Consider the following 21,897-nt stretch of genomic DNA (forward strand, 5'->3'; position numbering starts at 1 on the left):
TATGGGCAATCGAGGGTTGCTCACTATTTGAAGGAGAACCCTGGGCAGGCATGCGGCAGTGAAGGAGAGGTAGACACAAGTTCCTCTGGGGCACACTCCGTATGTAGGGACCAGGCCTGATGGTGGATGAGTGCCCTGGATGTTACAGGTATTTTGAGTGCCTGAAGCAAGGTCCCTTTAGGAATCGTGATGCCAGTGCCTGTAACGGTGGCACACCGATTTATAGTAGTAATAAGTGAGGTACTCAGGTGGTATAATCATTTTTCATAGACCCTTTTGGACCCAGGATTTTGAAATTATATAGTTCAAATAGCCAGAGGCTACAAAACTCCTGTTTCTAGTCAGATAAAACGTAACGTTTAATTCTATCAATAAAACTAATACAGAACAGGAGAAAAAGAAAAGAAAAGAAATGCTTATTTTAAAAGGTAAAGGTGCTATGATGATACTCGCGGCAGTAAACTGGGATATGATTCCCATAAGCGCGTCCTAATCTACTTTGGGATGATTCCCTCTTAACGCCACTTAAGGTATAACCGCTGCCACATAGAGTGTCCGAGGAAAACCTCATATATATCACTTGGAATGTTTCCTATTAGCGTCACTCTAAGGTGCAGCTGCTGTCGCTAGTGCGTCCAAGTATGGTGAATCTGCAGTTATCACCACTTAGACACAGCATCTATCACACACCTATTTTAAAAGATCAAACTAGAGCTCCCCCAACATGTTTCGCCACTAGATGTGGCTTCATCAGGGGATGGAGTTACTGTCAACACGAGTGCTTAGTACGTAGATGTTTATAACTGCTAGGGGTGGGCCATTAGTAATCCTCTGTCCAATCCCTGCTCAGAACTCGTGTGGCAGCATGATCATCCAATCCAGTACCTTAAAAGCTTTTGTTCCGTCATACGTCTGCGTCGCCCCTTCAAGTGCGCATGCGTCAGAACTTAGAAGATTTCTCCTCCGTCATGTATTCGCGTCACCCCTTCAAGTGCGCATGCGTCGGAATTTAGAAGATTTGTCCTCCCTTATTCGTCCATATACCTTTTGCGCATGCGTCAATACTTCTATTCGCATCCTGTGCGGCAGCGGCTACTGCGCATGCTCCCATACTTAGAGATTTTTCCCTTACTCTCCGGTACAATTCCAGATGTCTATTGGTAATGCGCATGCGTAGATACTTCTTCTTCGCATCCTATTCAACAGCGGTTACTGCGCATGCTCCCATACTTAGAGATTTTTCTCTTACTCTCCGGTACGCTTTCAGATGTATATTGGGCATGCGTAAATACTTTACCTCCGGTTCTATTTCTTAGGTCACTGATGCGCATGTCTTGGGACTTAGATTATTAGCACTGCCTTTGCAGTTTGTCCCAGATTCTTTAACATACCCTCTCTATAATATAGAGTTGCGCATACTCTCTGCTTTTCGATCGAGGTAACATCTCTACGTATGCGCCGGCACTTTGAAATTTATATCTCTTTTATATTGGCAGCAAACCTTTTCCTGGCCATTTGAATTTTGCCACCCTCTTCGTCTTTATATGTCCCTATCTATTTTAAAGGTGCACGGTCAAGGTGTACTTGCGTCTATATATGCCTCCTATTTATGATGTTCTTCATGTATAGCTATACATCTGTATGTGGTTCGTTATTAACAAATAGAAAATAAATTCTACAATATTTCCAGAGCTAAATTAGGTCACAATTCACAAGTATCACTATGTATGCTCCAATGGCCTGTATTGATGTCTGGCTATGTCTAATAATACCTCGATAGGGACACAATATTATGGCTTGTCTACTGACTATATAGATAAAGGGGCTTGGTTGTAACATATATTTAATTGTAAGATTTTATATCTTCTTATTATTCCTTTTCTCCTCATTTTTTAGAGGGAGAGGTAAGCGTTTTTTTGCAAGATACCGGAAAGGATTGATTTCCTCCTTCATTTTATCCAGGTAAGTTAACCTTATAATTTAATTTTTCGTATTATTTAAATGTATATATCAATATTAATTCCAATATTTCTATATTCAAGACATAAATTGGCCCTGTAGTTTCATTGGCTAATAGCATTATTACATTGACTACGGGATTAAAATGAGGTCTTTTATTGGTATATTCTTTCCTTTTTTCTGTTTTTACAGACAAAGGAGAAAAACATCTATTTCCTATTAATCAAATAAAAGCCGTGAAGGAAAAACCTTCATTTAGTCCTTGTGGACTCATTGTATCCAATCTATGTATCCATCTAGCCTCACTCTGCAACAGTTTTTTATCAAGGTTTCCTCCTCTTGGTCCTAGGAATATTTTCTCTATACCCCAGAACCGCAGTACTGTACTCTTGTTGTTATGAAAGTACTTAATGTGTCTGGCTATTGCTGTGTCTTTACCTGTTTCTATGGTACTCAGATGGCCCGATATTCGACGTCGCAACTCCTGTGTAGTCTTGCCCACATAACGTTTTGGACAAGGGCAGGAGGCTAGATAGATCACTCCTTGTGTCTTGCAGGTGATCAGTTGCCTTATCTCATACTCCTTTTTGTCCACAGGATTAACGTATTTTTTAATGCGTGGAACATACCTGCAAAAAGAACAGTCCCCGCATGGGGCTGATCCACGGTATTTCTCAGCTCTTCTGCCAGGATTAGCTCCTTCTTCCATGAGGTGGCTATGGACCAGTTGGTCCTTAAGATTGGGACCTCGTCTGTATGTAACTGACGGATTACTGGTAAGTACCATATTAAGGTCTCTATCTGATCTTATTACATGCCAATGTTTTTTAAGGATACTGTAGATTTCATTATTGTATCCATCAAAGGTCCCTATGCATCTGATGGTGTCATTTCTCTTAGATGGTGTGTCTTTTAAAAGGTCTTCTCTCTTTGTTTTATTAGCTCGATTGTATGCATTTTTCAAAGATCTCTTAGGGTAACCCCTTTTACTGAACCTTTGGAGCAGTTGTTGACTTTCCCGGGAGAAGGAAGCTTCGTCCGAGCAGTTGCGACGTGCTCTCAAATATTGGCCTATAGGAATCCCTTTCTTCAGGGAGACTGGATGCCAACTGTTCCAATGCAGGTAACTGTTTGTCGATGTTGGTTTCCTAAAGACCTCTGTCACCAATTGACCTCCCTCTGTTTTTCTTATTTTTAAGTCCAGAAACACTATCTCATGATCTTGAATTTCGTGTGTATATTTCATACCTATATTATTCCGGTTTAGCGTCTGGACAAATTCCTGAAAAAGTGTACGGTCACCATCCCAGAGGGTCAAGATGTCGTCAATATATCTGCCCCAAAATATAATGTGGCAGACATACGACGACATCTCCTCTGTAAAGACGTGACAATTCTCCCACCACCCTAAAAATAAGATTGCGTAAGTGGGGGCGCATGACGTCCCCATCGCAGTGCCATTGATTTGTTTATAATATTGTCCTTGAAAGACAAAATAATTGTGCTCTAATATAAACTTAAGTGATAATAATACAAAAATATTGTGCCTATTGAAGTTTTGACTGCGGGTGCTCAAATAATATTCTGCTGCGTGTATCCCCAGTGAATGTTGAATGTTGCTATAAAGTGATTCGACATCAAGACTTGCTAGAAAAGTACCTTCTGTGATTGTGATGTCGTTTATTTTAAGAAGGAGGTCTTTGGTATCTCTTATATAAGAGGGTAAGGTGGTAACAAAGGGTCGTAGGATTTGATCAGTATATTCGCTTAAGGCTTGTGTTAAGTTATCATTGCCAGACACAATGGGTCTACCTGGTACTGGTTTTCTATTCTTGTGCACCTTTGGTAGTGCATAGAAGGTAGAGGTCATAGGGTTTTTATTAAAAAGGTATTGGTATTCTTCCTTGGTTATTACATTAGTCTGGAGGGCTTCCTGTAATAGATTTTTCAAATCATTCAAATATTCCCTTGTAGGGTCATTGGGCAGAAGTTGGTACGTCTGCTTATCTCCTAGGAGTTTTAACACCATATCTATATAGTCAATTCGGTCTTGAATAACTATATTGCCCCCTTTGTCACTGGGTTTGATTATGATCCTTTCATTCTTTTTTAGGGTTACTAGGGCTTCTTGTTCCTGAGAATTCAAATTTGGTTCGATATGTTCCTTCCTCATCTGTAATGATTTAATGTCTTGCGTAACCAGCTGTACAAAAGTATCTATTTCTTGGAATTGTGTGAATTGTGGTGTAATTTTTGATCTAGGTTTCAAGGTAGAGAAGGGGGGGTCAGGAATGATCTGATGGCCTTCACTCTCCTTCTGTAATGCTTCCAACCATTCTACACATCTCCTTTCCTTCTCATATAGTATACGAGCATCACGTTCTTCTTTTTTGTGTACCTTATGTAGGGCCAGTTTCCGTGCGAAGAGGTTTACATCTTTAATCCAAAGGAATTTATCGCATTGGGGGTCCGGAGCAAAGGTAAGGCCTTTAGATAGAAGTAGTTTTTCTGATGATGTTAAAATATAGCTAGACAGATTGATAATCTGTTTATCATCTGTTTCTTCATCTTGTGTCCTATCAACTATTTGTTGTAGCCCCATCTCTCTCGGTCCCTAAATTGAACCCCTGTTTGTCCTAAAAAAAAGTGGAGCAATATTTGGGGTCCTCTCTCCCACATTGATTGGGGGAGGATGTACCTGGGTAGATACTTGTGATGTTTGTGTTTGGAACATATTCTGTCCCTGGCCCGGAATCCCAAAGGAGAAGGGTTGAGCAGACACAGATGGATAGGATAGAGTAGATGTGCCACTGGGATTTGTTGTTATAGTATTTACATCCACTATACCCTGTCTTGCCATTGTTCCCCCTGGACATGATTGAGATTGATCACGTCTCTCAAGAGATGATTTTCTGGGGGGATATTGTCTTTTTTTATTTTTGCGTTTAGTGCCCTTAGGGCGATTCCCCTGTCCAGTGGAACTATAGCCTGATCCCTCTGTTCCAGAGGTTTCTGTCTCTGAGTTCTCCCTATATGTTCTACGTGGATTACGGTTATTGATCCTATTGTTCCTCCAGATATATACCCGATTGCTTTCAAAGTCAGTACGGTCTCTTAAGTACTTCACGTGTTTCCTTTCCTTTATTTCGTGTTGTAAGGTTTCTATATTTTTCTTTATTTTTTGTTCTAGGTCAAGGAATTCCGGGTGTGGAGCAAACTCCTGTATTTCTCGGATCTCTTTCTCAAGCTGTTGGTCAATTTTATTAAAGAAACCCTTTTCGTATTCAGCCAGATATTTAATTAATCTGAGTGAACACTCCGTTAGGAGATCTTCCCAGCCCTTAATGAACTGGGTATCTTCCAGGTGTACGTTAGGTCTCAGAGGAATACGTAGTCCTCTTTATACCATGCCTTGCTGCAAATATGTTTCAAGACTTGCTATTTCCCACCACGACCGTATGTGCTGACTATAGGTTTTGTTTAGATTCCTAAAGGCAATGTTGATGTCCGTTTGCCCCAATGGAATATGTACATTGGAAAAAACCTGACTCGCTTCCAGGGTCAAATTTTCCAGACTCAATTTTTGTTTGAGAAAGCCTGCCATTATATTTGGGGGCAGATCTTAAATTTCCATCTCCTAGTTGTTACAGTGTGGGCACCAGATGTACAGAATCCATATTAATAAATTATGATTTGTGAGTACTATATTGGCTATTTTTATTCTGTAATAGATAAACAATGAAATTGGTTTTCAAATACACGGCTAATAAAGACCTCAGCTGCACCCTTCTTTCACAGCGACTAGGCAGTAGGCCTGTCTGCTGTTTTTTAGGGGGGTCAGTAAAGGAGGGTTTAACCTCCACTTATATAATCATTTTTCATAGACCCTTTTGGACCCAGGATTTTGAAATTATATAGTTCAAATAGCCAGAGGCTACAAAACTCCTGTTTCTGGTCAGATAAAACGTAACGTTTAATTCTATCAATAAAACTAATACAGAATAGGAGAAAAAGAAAAGAAAAGAAATGCTTATTTTAAAAGGTAAAGGTGCTATGATGATACTCGCGGCAGTAAACTGGGATATGATTCCCATAAGCGCGTCCTAATCTACTTTGGGATGATTCCCTCTTAACGCCACTTAAGGTATAACCGCTGCCACATAGTGTCCGAGGAAAACCTCATATATATCACTTGGAATGTTTCCTATTAGCGTCACTCTAAGGTGCAGCTGCTGTCGCTAGTGCGTCCAAGTATGGTGAATCTGCAGTTATCACCACTTAGACACAGCATCTATCACACACCTATTTTAAAAGATCAAACTAGAGCTCCCCCAACATGTTTCGCCACTAGATGTGGCTTCATCAGGGGATGGAGCTACTGTCAACACGAGTGCTTAGTACGTAGATGTTTATAACTGCTAGGGGTGGGCCATTAGTAATCCTCTGTCCAATCCCTGCTCAGAACTCGTGTGGCAGCATGATCATCCAATCCAGTACCTTAAAAGCTTTTGTTCCGTCATACGTCTGCGTCGCCCCTTTAAGTGCGCATGCGTCAGAACTTAGAAGATTTCTCCTCCGTCATGTATTCGCGTCACCCCTTCAAGTGCGCATGCGTCGGAACTTAGAAGATTTGTCCTCCCTTATTCGTCCATATACCTTTTGCGCATGCGTCAATACTTAGAGATTTTTCCCTTACTCTCCGGTATAGTGAACCAAACGTTGCTTTACTTAAACAGTCCAACTTTGTACATCAAGATGGTAATGCAGTCCCTTATATCCAGTGCTTCACAAGCAGGCCTCAATACAAATACTGGCAGGTATAATTCTGTGCAAGATACTCAGAGGGTAATCCACAACACACTCAGAATCAGGTTGTACCTTTCCTCAGAAATAGTGTACGCTGTTCTTTAGAACTCCTGTCTGGTTTCTATCCCAAGGCCCGGATGCCTAAATGCTGGCTTTAATCCTTGGTAATTATATCTTCCTCCCGTATTGACTCTTGCTCTTACTTTATAGTTCCTCTGCCCATCAGCTTACTTATCTTAGCTGGTTGCACTGTCTCCGCTTGGCTTGAGGGTAACTGCAGGTTTCTCCCAGGAGGTCCCGTCCTACTACTGGGGTGTCTCAACTGAGCTAATCCTAGCCTCAGGAGCTTCAGGTAGACTAAGTGACTCCTCTAGTCCCCTGGAATACACTACTACTCCCCTGTCTGGGCCTACCTATATATATATCTAGGGCTCTCTAGCTCCCTCTAACGCCTGGGAGGCTAAACTGCACCCTAACAGGCCTGACACCCAGATAACACAGGGAAATACATTGCATGTAAAACACATTAACCCTTGAGTAGTGCCCACCTTTACCTAGTGGGACACTACAGGGTCTCCTGAATCCAGCTCTTTTGAAAGAGAGGTTATCCCAGGAAGACCAGTTCAGTGTGTGGACAGAAGGCCTCATCATCAAGCAAGGCCGCACAGTTGCTGAGAGGTTGGTGGCCATCCCTGGTAGGCTGCATCCTCGGGCCCAGAATGGACGCAGGTCAGTGCACCCGGTTACGGATTGTAATATATTGTGTGGCGCCTGAAGTAACAGAGACTAGCCTAGGCCTCGCATTAGTTAGTTAGTTAGTTAGCATTATATTATATGTTTTGCTAGGCTTTTCTGTACTGGACTGCAGCGCAGTTATTGACTTGCAGGCTCTGCTGCGTCTGCCACCGGCTAGGGGTGTCCTCTGTAGCGGCACAGCACGACTTGCAGGCTCTGCAGTGTCCGCCATCGGCTAGGCCTGTCCAGTGGGCAGGGACATTGACTGTGGATCCGGGATATAGCGTTTTTCTATGCATGTTTGCATTGTTTTGGTTATGTTTGTGATATTACATTGTTGCATAAGTAAAGTTTCTGTTCTTGCATATTAAGCTGGTGTCAGTATCGCTTTCCTTGTCTGTGACTTCGCTGTATCCTGGGGAACCCACCTCGGTACACGGCTTACAAACGCACGGATCAGTCGCTCTGCGGAACAGCACCACTTCACCACCAATGAGTGAGCCTCCATGTGAGACCTGTGTGCCGTGTTGCGCTGTTTTGAGTGCTCCACCAATATGGCCAGTGCCGATGACGCCGTTCTCAGCGTTACTATCCCACTTCTATGTCACCTTGAAAAAACTCCTTGGGCGATGATGGAGGAGGATTTGGCACAGGAAGAAGAGGAGGAGGAAGATGGGTCATTTCCACGGTTATCAGGCCAGTCATTCACAAGTGGCTCGGAGGGTGGGTTCCTGCACCAGCATAGGCCAGGTACACAATTCTCCAGCCTGGGCACAGTTCTGGAGGAGGAGGAGGAACCGTGTTCACAGCAGGGTGGCACCCAACGCAGCTCGTGGGCATCACTGAAGCATGGCTGTGGGGATACGGAGGACACAGACGACAGCTTGTCCTTGCCTCTGGGCAGCCTGGCACACATGAGCGACTACATGCTGCAGTGCCTGCGCAATGACTGCCGAGTTGCCCACATTCTAACTTGTGCTTATTACTGGGTGGCCAGTAAGGGACACAGGCCGGAAGACGCCTGCATCACATCGCTGCCAAAGAGGTAAGTATAAGTGTTAATTTTTTTTTTAATATATACAATACTTTTACTTTTACTGGAACATGATTGGGGGGGGCGGGCCCTGTTATTACTGGCACAAAATGGGGGGGCCCTGTTATTACTGGCACAAAATGGGGGGGCCCTGTTATTACTGGCACATAATGGGGGGGCCTGTTATTACTGGCCCATGATGGGGGGGCCCTGTTATTACTGGCACATGATTGGGGGGGGCTGTTATTACTGGCACATGATTGGGGGGGGGGCTGTTATCACTGGCACATGATCGGGGGGGGCCCTGTTATTACTGGCACATAATTGGGGGGGCCCTGTTATTACTGGCACATGATTGGGGGGGCCCTTTTACTACTGGCACATGATTGGGGGGGCTGTTATTACTGGCACATGATTGGGGGGGCTGTTATTACTGGCACATGATTGGGGGGGCTGTTATTACTGGCACATGATTGTGGGGGCTGTTATTACTGGCACATGATCGGAGGGCTGTTATTACTGGCACATGATTGGGGGGGCTGTTATTACTGGCTGATGAGAGGCACTGGGGGGCTGCTGGAGAGGCACTGGGGGCTGCTGGATTGGCACTGGGGGCTGCTGGAGAGGCTCTGGGGGATGCTATGAGGCATGGGGCTCATTCATATTGGGGTCTGATCTGAGGTGTGATCTGAGGTCTTATTAACATTGGGGATCTTATTGGGGCTGTTAGCTGAGGTCTGATTAACATTGGGGGTCTGATTGGTGGTCTGACCTGAGGTGTAAGGAAAAATATTTTTTTCTTATTGTGCCTACTTCCAGCCCGGAGCCCAGCTGCCCAGAGCACTGATCCGGAGCAGCTTGGAGAAAAAGGCCTCACAGTCTCCCACACTCCTTCTGCCCGGCCAAGCCAGCCAGCACCCCTGAGTCATCAGAACTGTAAGTAAATTATATATAAGGGGAGATTATTGTTTCGGCCGGGGAAGGGGGGTGCCAGAGAAAGTACCTGCCCCGGGTGCCAAATACCCTAGGCACGCCACTGCCCCCAGGTTAGGGATCTAAATCTTTTGTTATCATTGAGTATTATCATTCTTCTTTAAATTTTGTCTTTTCTGGAACCTTAGCTTTATGCTTAAAAGTCAGTTTGAGTGAAAAAAGTCAGAATGGATATCCGCAAGTTTTTTACAATAATTAGTTAAGCAAATACATCCTCATCAAGCTCAGAAGCATGTCAACAAAAATAGATCACTGAATCACCAGTCAGGCATCATTACCACTAGTTTTAAGTGGAATAACTGAAGTATATGCCAAACGTTTGGTGTGCTCAGTCCCTGGGTGCGGTGGGCAGTAGCAGGCGTACTGTGTAGGGGAGATCCTCCTCCTTCACAGCCGCTTTCACCCACACCGCCACGGTCACTGCCTCCTTAACCTCCTACTCCACATCCACCTCCTCCTCCTAGTTCAAGATTATTATTTAAAATTTTTTAGGTATTTTATGTTATTTTAAGTCATTTCCCTATCTACATTTGTTTGTAGGGCGCTTGTACTACTCTTACCCCCATTTTGCTTCCTTTTGCAGCCCTCTAGCCCTTTCCAGGACGTTTTTTAGAGCCATTTTAGTGCCCAAAAGTTCGGGTCCTCATTGACTTCAATGGGGTTTGGGTTTGGGGTCAAGTTCGGGTCCCGAACTCAAACTTTTTGCAAAGTTTGGCCGAACCCGGTGAACCCAAACATGCAGGTGTCTGCTTAACTCTAGTTGTAAAGCCTTCTGTGGCGTGTATTAGTGGCAAAAGTAAAATATATTTGAAGTTCAGCAGTGCAGTTATATGTTATAAAGCCCTTTTTAGCCGTGTATTAATGGCAAGAGCAAAATATATTTGCTGTTAAGCGATGCAGTTATATGTTCTAAAACCTTCTGTGGCATGTATATGTGGAAAAAAATAAGGCCCTATTTGTCGTTCAGTGGTGCACTTATATCTTCTGATGCCCTTTTTTCTGTATATTAGTGGCAAAAGTAAAATATATTTGACGTTCAGAGGTGCAGTTATATGTTCTTAAACCCTTTTTGCCGTTTATTAGTTGCAAAAGTAAAATATATTTCCCGTTTAACGATGCAGTTATATGTTCTAAAGACTTCTGTGGCTTCTATAAGTGGAAAAAATGAGGACATATTTGCCGTTCAGCGGTGCAGTTATCTGTTCTAAAGCCCTTTTTTTGTCGAGTATTATTGGATAAAAGTAAAATATATTTGCCGTTCAGCAGTGCAGTTATATGTTCTTAAGCCCTTTTTGTCATTTATTAGTTGCAAAAGTAAAATATAATTGCGTTTACCGATGCAGTTATATGTTCTAAAGCCCTTTTTGCCGTGTATTAGTGGCAAAAGTAAAATGTATTTGCCGTTCAGGGGTGTAGTTATATGTTCTGAAGGCCATTTTGCTGTGTATTAGTGGCAAAAATAAAATATATTTGCCATTTGGTGGTGCAGTTATGTTCTAAAGCCATTTTTGCAGTGTATTAGTGGCAAAAGTAAAATATATTTTCCGTTCAGCGGTGCAGTTATATGTACTAAAGCCCTTTTTGCCGTGTAATAGTGGCAAAAGTAAAATATATTTGCCTTTTCAGTGGTGCAGTTATATGTTCTAAATCTCTTTTTGCCATGTATTAGTGGCAAAATAAAAATATATTTGCCCTTCAGTGGTGCAGTTATGTTCTAAAGCCTTTTGTGGCGTGTATAAGTGTAAAAAAAAAGGGCCTATTTGTCGTTCAGAGGTGCAGTTATATGTTCTGAAGGCCTTTTTGCCATGTATTAGTGGCAAAAGTAAAATATATTTACCGGCTTATTAGCCGTTGTGTGGTGCAATGAGAAAATTACAAACTATTTTTGCGCTGTTTTAATTTCCTTTTTATTTATTTATTTGATCTAACAGAATGTCAGACAAAGAAGTGCCAGGCCCTGCACAGGGGAGTGGCAGAGGCCTAAATGTTTCTGGCGTAGGCAAAGGTCGCAGCAGAGTAAGTGTACGTGGCAGCAGGGGTCACTTCGAGAAGCCTGAGCTCCCAATGTCAGCTAGCGGTCGTTTCTTGACCAGCAACCCAGCGGTTGTTGAATGGTTGACTCGAACTTCGAATTCATCGCAAGTGACATCATACACCCCCAGCCAAGAATAGGTGGGTTTGTCAGACACAACCCTTAGTTGGCATGGCCTGGAAGCAGGCCCTGTTCCCTCACCTGTCTCTGTCCTTTTCTGTTCCCTCAGCCATAGAAGCATTGTATGCTGTGTGTCTGTGAAGGGTCTCATTTATCCAGGTCATGGTATATCTGTATGTCAGCAGCATCAACTCTGTGACCTACAATGTGGCAAAATACTTAGCCAGAATTCTAGCGCCTTTGGTTGGAAACACACAACATCACATACAGAACTCTCAGGATTTCACCATCAAAATCCAGAACTTGGTATTGGGCACAGAAGAAACAATGGTCTTCTATGATGTTACATCCCTCTTCATCTGCATACCCACTACAGAGGCAATTGAAACAGTCAGGAAACAGTTGCTACTAGACAACACCTTAGGTTACAGAACAGAACTTAGCCCAGACCAAGTGTGTGCCTTACTGGACCTTTGTCTGAGTACCACCTACTTCAAGTATAAGGACAAGTTCTACAAGCAAAAACATGGCTGTGCTATGGGATCGCCAGTCTCACCTATTGTAGTAAACCTGTATATGGAGGAAGTAGAAAGGAAAGCCCTGACCACTTTCAAGGGAATTACACCGAATCATTGGTTCAGATATGTGGATGACACTTGGGTTAAAATTCATAAACAAGAGTTGCAGGCTTTCACCGACCACATAAACTCAGTGGATCATAACATCAATTTCACGCAGGAAGATATGCAGAACAACAAACTGGCGTTTCTGGACTGTCTTATAACAGTGGAAGAGGGAAGAAAGCTGGGATTAGAGGTCTATCGAAAACCAACACACACACAGACCAGTACCTGCTATTTGATTCCCACCATCCTCTAGACCACAAACTGGGAGTCATCCAGACTCTACACCACCGGGCAGAGAAAATCCCCATCAGCACAGAGGCCAAGGCGAAGGAATTCAAACACCTCAGAGGGGCACTTAAAACTTGTGGGTATCCAGTTTGGGCCTTTGTCAAAACAGAAGGAAGGAGAAGAAAGAGCACCAAGACTACCAGTGAGGGCGAGAAGCATGACAGACGCAAGAATATGGTTATACCATATATAGCTGGGGTGTCTGAGAAACTCAAAAGGATTTTTAATAAACATCACATACCTGTCTGCTTTAAACCCAGCAACACACTGAGGCAACAACTGTTTCACACCAAAAACCCAACACCTAAACACAAGATGGACAACATTGTGTACGCAGTCCAGTGCAATGAGGAATGCTCAGAACTGTATATCGGCGAAACAAAACAACAACTACATCAGCGTATGGCTCAGCATAGAAGAGCCAAAACCTCTGGTCAAGATTCAGCCATGTACTTACATCTAAAAGAAACAGGTCACACCTTTGAAGACAGTCAAGTAGGTGTTTTGGATAAGGAGGCCGATTGGTACAAACGAGGTGTGAAGAAAGCCATCTATGTAAAAATGGAGAAGCCAAGCTTAAATAGAGGCGGGGGGTTAGACATCTATTGTCTGCCACATACAATGCTGTCTTGACACCTTTTTCTGGGAAGTCTTTATCACCTACTAACTCCAATTAGGATAATGGAATGAACACCTTTGACCCCATGCTGGGTATAATGTCCTCTGACCCTATGCTGGGTATAATTACCAGATGTTGATTCAGTTACATATTTATTCCCAGAGAATTCTTGTACAGTCACTCAGAATTGAGAAAGCTCGTTGGAAGAACGAGTGAAACATTTTCAAGAAATCTACAGTACGTCCAGTTGCCTTGATTTATTCTTTACAGATATTGTATGCTGTGGGCTTAGCTCCACTATACAGTGAGGACGAGCTACTAGAAGACAGTCAGCAGCTACTGGCAAGCCAAGATGTGGATGAGACATCCGCACCTTCCTCAACTAAGGGGGCACATAGTGATGAGGAGAGTGGCGTGGGAGCTGGTGTTGCGAGCGGTTAGGCTCCTGACCCAGAGATGGTTGAGAAGAACATCAGTGACGTGCAGACAGTACTCGATGATGATGATGTAGCTGATCGCACCTAGGAGCCGGGTGACGAAGGGCCTTCATCATCATCAGGAGAAGAGGGTGGCAGCTTGCCCGTAAGGCAGTATCGGAGCCAGCAAGTCGCTAGCGTGGCTGGGAGTCATCACGGTGGCAACAGTGGGAGGTCGGTAGCCAAACGTGCCTGGGGTAGACTACCCGCTTCACAGGAACCGACCTGCTCAGGAAATAGCGTAGAACCGGTTCGCAAAGGCAGTAGTGGTAGCAGTCAGTCAGTGCATAGTGTTGGGGGTAAAATCACCTACTCAGCAGTGTGGCAGTTTTTTGTTAAGCCACCGGTGGAGGTGAACATGGCCATATGTAGAATCTATGGGCAGAAGGTGAAGCGTGGCCAGGCTGCCAATGTTGGCACCATGGCCCTGCGTCAACATATGCAGCGTCACCATAAAGTGGCCTGGGAGAATCGTGTCTCCGATGTGGAGGTCCAGCCTGCTGCAGGAACCGCTGCATCACCCAGTGGCACGTACCCTATTTCAGGCAGTCAAGGCTCCACTACCTCAGCCGAAGGGAGCTGTCTGTCCTTCCCATCATCTACCAGTCCTGATGCTCCTGCTCCTCGTCTTCCTACTCCTCGTCACTCATTCCATCAGCAATCTATCACCGAAGCGATTGCCAAGAGACAACAGAATGCGTGCACTCATCCAATGGCACAGAAGCTGAACATGCTCCTGGCCAAGTTGCTGGTGCTGCAGTCCCTCCCTTTCCAAGTGGTGGACTCTGCACCTTTCAGAGAACTGATGGCTTGTGTCGAGCCGAGGTGGAGAGTCCCAAGCCATCATTTCTTTGCCAAAAAGGCAGTACCAGCCCTGCCCACTCATGTAGAACAGAAGGTGGGCCAGTCCTTGAGCCTGTCGGTGTCTGCCAAAGTGTATGGCAGCGCCGACATGTGGAGCTGTAACTACGATCAGGGACAATACATGTCCTTGGGTGAATGTGGTTCCTGCACAGCCACAACAGCAACTTGGTCAGGTGACGCAGCTTCCGCCTTCAAATTGTCACGCTGTTGGTCCTGCGACAATGTCCGCCTCTGCCTCCTCATCCTCCATTGTGTCCTCAGCCTCCACTGCAGGGACAATTCACAGTGCCCCTCCAACATACCACATGTGCAGGGCACGGCAGTGTCACGCTGTTCTGCACCTCGTTTGCCTGGGCGAGTCACACAGGGGAAGAACTGCTCTGTGTCCTTCACCAAGAAATCAAATCCTGGCTTTCTCACGACAACTCAAAATCGGAACCATGGTGACCGACAATGGAAAGAACATGGTGTTGGTGCTCCGTCAAGGAGGGCTGAGCCATGCTCCCTGCATGGCACACGTGTTAAATCTGGTTGTCAAGCAGTTCCTGAAGTCTTCCACCAATCTGCAAGACATCCTAAAAAAGGCCAGGAAAATTTTGCATGCACTTCAGCCACAGCCACAGAAACTTCAGCAAAGCACACTCTATTTGAGCAGCAGCAGAGAACGGCATCCCCTAACATAGGCTGATATGCAACGTTTTTCTACAGGGTGATGAGGAATATGAGGTAGAGGACCCAGACACACCGTGACAGTATGCAGTGGAGATGGAGGCAGAGAGTGCCTCTGAGTCACTTAAACAAATGGCCCAAGGCATGCTCACTTGCTTGCGTAGTGACAGCCGAATTGTCACCATTAGGCCTCATGCACACGACCGTTGTGTGCATCCGTGTCCGTTGTTCCGTTTTCCGTGATTTTATGCGGACCTATTGACTTTCAATGGGTCCGTTGAAAACTCTGAAAATGCACCGTTGTTCATCCGCGTCCATGATCCGTGTTTCCTGTCCGTCAAAAAAATATGACCTGCCCTATTTTTTTGACAGACAACGGTTCACAGACCCATTCAAGTCAATGGGTCCGTGAAAAAACACGGATGCACACAAGATTGTCATCCGCGTCCGTGATCCGTGTCCGTAGGCTACTTTCACACAGATGGATCCGCAGATCCGTCTACATAAAAGCTCTTTCAGATCTGAGTTTTCACGAAGTGAAAACTCAGATCCGACAGTATATTCTAACACAGAGGCGTTCCCATAGTGATGGGGACGCTTCAAGTTAGAATATACTACGAACTGTGTACATGACTGCCCCCTGCTGCCTGGCAGCACCCGATCTCTTACAGGGGGCTGTGATCCGCACAATTAACCCCTCAGGTGCCGCAGACCCCCCTCCCTCCTCTGTATTACATTCATTGGTGGCCAGTGCGGCCCCCCCCTCCCTCCCTCCCTTGTATTAAATTCATTGGTGGCCAGTGCGGCCCCCCTCCCTCCCCTGTATTACATTCATTGGTGGCCAGTGCGCCCCCCCTCCCTCCCTCCCTCTCCTGTATTACATTCATTGGTGGCCAGTGCGGCCCCCCCGCCCTCCCCTGTATTAAATTCATTGGTGGCCAGTGCGGCCCCCCTCCCTCCTTCCCCTGTATTACATTCATTGGTGGCCAGTGCGGCCTCCCCTCCCCCCCCAATTAAAATCCCCCCCATCCTTGGTGGCAGCGAAGAGTTCCGATCGGAGTCCCAGTTTAGTCACTTACCAGTAGGAGGAGCGCTCGGCCGGTCACAGACAGCGCAGGTAAGTATAATGCTTCTAAAATTGCTAAGTAACCATGGCAGCCAGGACTGCAGTAGCGTCCTGGTTGCCATGGTTACCGATCGGAGCCCCAGCGATTAAACTGGGACTCCGATCGGAACTCTCCGCTGCCACCAATGATGGGGGGAGAATATTTTAATTAGGAGGAGGGGGAGAGGGGGGCCGCAATGGCCACCAATGAATGTAATACAGGGGAGGGAGGGAGGGGGTGCCGCACTGGCCACCAATGAATGTAATACAGGGGAGGGAGGGAGGGGGGGCCGCACTGGCCACCAATGAATTTAAAACTGGAGAGGGAGGGGGGTCTGCCCTTTCCTGCCTGGCAGCACCTGATCTCTTACAGGGGGCTATGATACGCACAATTAACCCCTCAGGTGCGGCACCTGAAGGGTTAATTGTGCGGATCACAGCCCCCTGTAAGAGATCGGGTGCTGCCAGGCCTGCTGGCAGTCATGTACACAGTTCTTAGTATATTCTAGCTTGAAGCATCCCCATCACTATGGGAACGCCTCTGTGTTAGAATATACTGTTGGATCTGAGTTTTCACGATATAACTCAAATCCGATGGTATATTTTAACAGAGGCGTTCCCATGGGGATTGGGACGCTTCAAGTTAAAATATACCATCGGATTGGAGAAAACTCCGATCCGATGGTATAATAGGGACTCCTGACTTTACATTGAAAGTCAATGGGGGACGGACCCGTTTACAATTGCACCATATTGTGTCAACGTCAAACGGATCCGTCCCCATTGACTTGCATTGTAAGTCAGGATGGATCAGTTTGGCTCCGCACGGCCAGGCGGACACCAAAACGACCTTTTCCTTCATGTCCGTGGATCCTCCAAAAATCAAGGAAGACCCACGGAAGAAAAAACGGACACGGATCACGGAACTACGGAACTCGTTTTTGTGGACTGCAAAAAAAAATGGTGTGCATGAGGCCTAAGGCAGAGGGATAACTTCTGGCTCTACCCTCTCTACCGGTCCAAAATTGGGGCCTTTTTTACACCCGCTGAGAGGGAGGACAAACTGAACTACCATAGAGACATCCTATGTAGTCAGTTGGCCGCTGCCTATCTGCGCCATTGTCCATCCTCTTGCAGGTCTGACCGGGGAGCCCTCTGCACTCATGTTCCACTGCCATGGCTGCTGGGGAGGGGTGGGGTGGCAGGAGCAGTACCTGCTCCATCAGCAGCAGTCTGAGTCTAGAGTGGCTGATGAGCAGCTTTCTTCAACCGCATAGTGAAGAAACTACTCACCAGCAGCTAGACATAGAGCAGAACCTGAACCAGCAGGTGGAGGCATACTTGGAGTGCACCCTGCCAGCCGTCATTGAAGATCTGCTGGACTACTGGGCAGCCAACCTGGATTTGTGTCCGCAACTGGCTGAGTTTGCCCTTGAAAAGCTGCCCTGCCCGGCCAGTAGTGTGGCATCTGAGAGGGTGTTTAGTGCATCGGGGGCCATAGTTACCCCAAGAAGAACTCGCCTGCCCACTTAAAATGTGGAGAGACTGACCTTTCTCAAGTTTAATCAGGCGTGGATCAGCCAGGATTTCCACACACCAATGCCTGATGCATGCGACTAGATCATCCATGGTGCCATACAACACTTTGACAAAAGAGACCGGTTTCTTCTGGCTACCTGCCTCAGCTACTAGTCTGATGCTGCCACCCACCTGATGCCACACATCTGATGCCAAGTGCTCCTTCTTTCATCCACCATCTTCAACTGGTATTGGTATTGCCACCCACCTCCCCACTCTGTCACCGGGTCACTCTGTTCTCTCCTGATGCTGCTGCCACCTCCACACTATGTCACCTTGCCACTCTATGGTATCCTGATGCTGCTGCCACCTCAACACTATGTCACCTTGCCACTGTGTGGTATTCTGATGCTGCTGCTACCTCTACACTGTCACCTTGCCAATCTGTGGCCTCCTGATGCTGCTACCACTTCCACACTATGTCACCATGCTACTTTGTGGCCTCCTAATGCTGCCGCCATCTCCACACTGTCATTGTGCCACTTGCCACTCTGTGGTCTTCTGATGCTGCTGCCACCTCTACACTGTCACTTTGTCACTCTGTGGCCTTCTGATGCTGCTACCACCTCCACACTATGTCACCTTCCACTCTGTGGTATCCTGATGCTGCTGCCACCTCCACACTGTCACCTTGCCACTCTGTGGTCTTCTGATGCTGCTGCCACCTCAACACTATGTTACCTTGCCACTCTGTGGTCTCCTCATGCTGCTACAACCTCCACACCATGTCACCTTGCCATTCTGTGGTCTTCTCATGCTGCTACCACCAGAGAGTAAGCACAGTAATTTTCTTTTATTTCTCTATCTTTCTCAAATCTCTTCCAGCAGAACCTACAGTGGTCAATCAAACTCTTGCAATGGTGGCTGTAATGTCCACTGAAGGATTTATAGTTTTAGAGCTACGACTGTCTAGGTCATGGTCAGTTGTGAAGAGTGTCTTAACAGTGTCCCTCACTGCAGTAAAGTCTTAATAGCTTTTCATAGCTGATTACCTTACTGACTCTAATGCTTGGCCATGCAGACACTAGGTTATATAGGTCTTTCTTTCTGTAGATCATGCAGAGATTGGTGAGTCTCTGTAGCGTTCTCAGCCTAAGGAAGAGAGGGCACAAGTCATAGATTCCTTTCTTTCTGAACTCCAGTGTAGACCACAGCTAACCTCCTACAAGGGCTGAGCCAGGATTGTTAATCCCGACTGTGCCATTTATACATAGCTACTAGTGATGAGCGGCAGGGCTCATATTAAAATTTTTGATATTTTGTGAATATTTAGTAAAATCGGCAAGGTAATGATTGTGCAATATGCGAATATTACGTGATCAATACAGGCATGGGTCAAAAACGAATAGATCGGGCAGATTTGCGGGCCACAGCACAAGCATGGTAGGCACACGTTCGTGTGCAAGAAGCCTCATGGGAATATTCAAACTGCTAAGGGTACTTTCACACTAGTGTTTTTCTTTTCCGGCACTGAGTTCCGTCAAAAGGGGTCAATGCCGGAAAAGAACTGATCAGGCATATCCCCATGCATTCTGAATGGAGAGTAATCCGTTCAGGATGCATAAGGATGTCTTCTATTCAGTCATTTTGACTGATCAGGCAAAAGAGAAAACCGTAGCATGCTACCATTTTATTTCCGGCGAAAAAACTGAAGACTTGCCTGAATGCTGGATCCGGCATTTTTTTCCATAGGAATGTATTAGTGCCGGCATTCAAGATACCAGAATGCCGGATCCGTCTTTCCGGTCTGCACATGCGCAGACCGAAAAAAGGGTGAAAAAAAAAATGCCGGATCCGTTTTGCCGGATGACACCGGAAAGACTGAGCCGGCATTTCAATGCATTTTTTTGACTGATCAGGATCCTGATCATTCTTACTAACGCCATCAGTTGGCATACGTTTTGCTGGATCTGGCAGGCAGTTCCGGTGACGTAACTGCTTGCCGGATCACTCAGCCACAAGTGTGAAAGTAGCCTAACAGTAGAGATTTTAATAACCATATTCTGTAAGGGAGTCTCTAGCCATTTTATAATCTATTTGTCAGAATACATTCAAAGGCACACACAGATAATCTATGCTACTAAGATAAAAATGTGGACAATGAGAGTATCAAGATAATTTTTTAAAGATGTGCCCAATATATGATTGCATGACTTTGGTTCCAAATTGTGTAGACACATTGTTAAAGCTATGTTTTAAGATACACATATTGATATATTTCACAAAATACCACTTGCAGGTGGCATAATGATTACTGCATAGCATTTTCTACAAATAATTGCTGAGCACTACATGTTTCACATGAATAATATTACTGCTATTGTTCATTTTGAAGCTGAATTTTTGAACAAAATCCACAGTTCATGCGGTTATTGATACCAAACATCTTTTTAAGGGGTAAATGCAACTTTTCATTCTTTTTCAGCCAAAGAACAATAAATTCAGCAGGAACCAATATTAGATACTTTTCTGGTATCCAAACACAAGGTAATAAAACCAGAAATGTAGTTTGTAACAGATCTCTAGCTTACACTTGACTTAAGTGTATCTCTGTGTGCCATAATTGTGTAATGACCCAGCTAGCGAAGGATATGACCCTTAAACAGATCCAGACATATAATCCTTTACCCCTTGCTGGCTGTCGGCAGTCAAGCTGTTATTGTTAGGCATTGAACAGAGGAGTGTCCTGCCTTAAGGTGTGAAGATGAACAGCTCTAGGTTCTGATTTTGGGTATAATTTGCAAGGTGTATGGCAAAAGAGACTTTGGGAAGAACTGAACTGTAACCCAGCTGTGATCCTTCTGTGAGATACAAATGTCTATAAATAAATGGCTCCTGCTTTTCGAGCCAAAACATGTTTGAACAGTAGAGGCAATGTATGCAATTCTTCTTAGGAGACAACTATAATGACTTCATATGTTGAGATATATGAGAATTTCACATTTTTGTTACGTTATCTGTATCATAAGTGCTTTAACACAAAATAACTTAGTGTAATATTTCTATTATTGATATTTCTAAAAAATAAATGAGTGGACAAAATACAGTTTTATTGTAAAAGTAAGTAAATGCGTTAGGTAGTTAGTTTGCAAGAGCATTGTAGAGCATGCAAGATATTGTACTGAAAGCTAAAATCTACAACGTGGTACCAAGGGATTCATGTTTCGGGACCCCAGTTTAGGTGGTCACTAGTGATGAGCGAAGCATTTAAAAATTTTATCCAGCTGCTTTGGCGAATAATTTTTTATTTATTTCATGAACAAATACTTTAGTGGGTGCAATGACAGGGAGCAGCGATTGGGCCTCTCCCCATCATTGCACCCCTCAGATGCTGATCACGACATCTGACAGCAATAATACAGTGTAAAAAAAATAAAAATCATAAAATCATACTTAGGCCTCATGCACACGACCGTATGTATTTTGCCATCCGCGGAAAACGGATCCGCAAAAAATATAGATGACATCCGTGTGCATTCTGTATTTTGCGGAAAGGAACAGCTGGCCCCTAATAGAACAGTACTATCCTTGTCCGTAAATACCTTCCGTTTTTTTGCAGACCCATTGAAAAAAACGTAATGTACAAGGAATGAAAATACAATTGTGTGCATGAGGCCTTACCTTCATCCATTTGATCGCAAAAAGCCGGCCACTGCTATTTTAATTGAAGATCTAGCGCAAACTCTTGGACGGTCCCTAGTGACGTCATCACGTTGGCCGGAGTGGTGATGTCAAACGTCGCTGCACATAGATTTTGTGCGAGATCTTTAATCAAGATGGATGAGGTAAATATGATTATTTTTTTTATTTTTGACTGCCATTCAGGGAAAATAGATTTTCTACCATGAAGCAGCTGTGAATTTAATTTTCTCAGAAATTTTGATCAAATTCCACTTCGTGGAGTTCGATTCGCCCAACACTAATGGTCACTTTAGAATCAACACGATTCTGTTTTGGAGTATCTTTCAAATTCACAGGACATAAACACAATTAA

The sequence above is a fragment of the Bufo bufo genome, chromosome 3 (assembly GCF_905171765.1).
Source record: "Bufo bufo chromosome 3, aBufBuf1.1, whole genome shotgun sequence".
NCBI classification, from domain to species: Eukaryota; Metazoa; Chordata; class Amphibia; order Anura; family Bufonidae; genus Bufo; species Bufo bufo.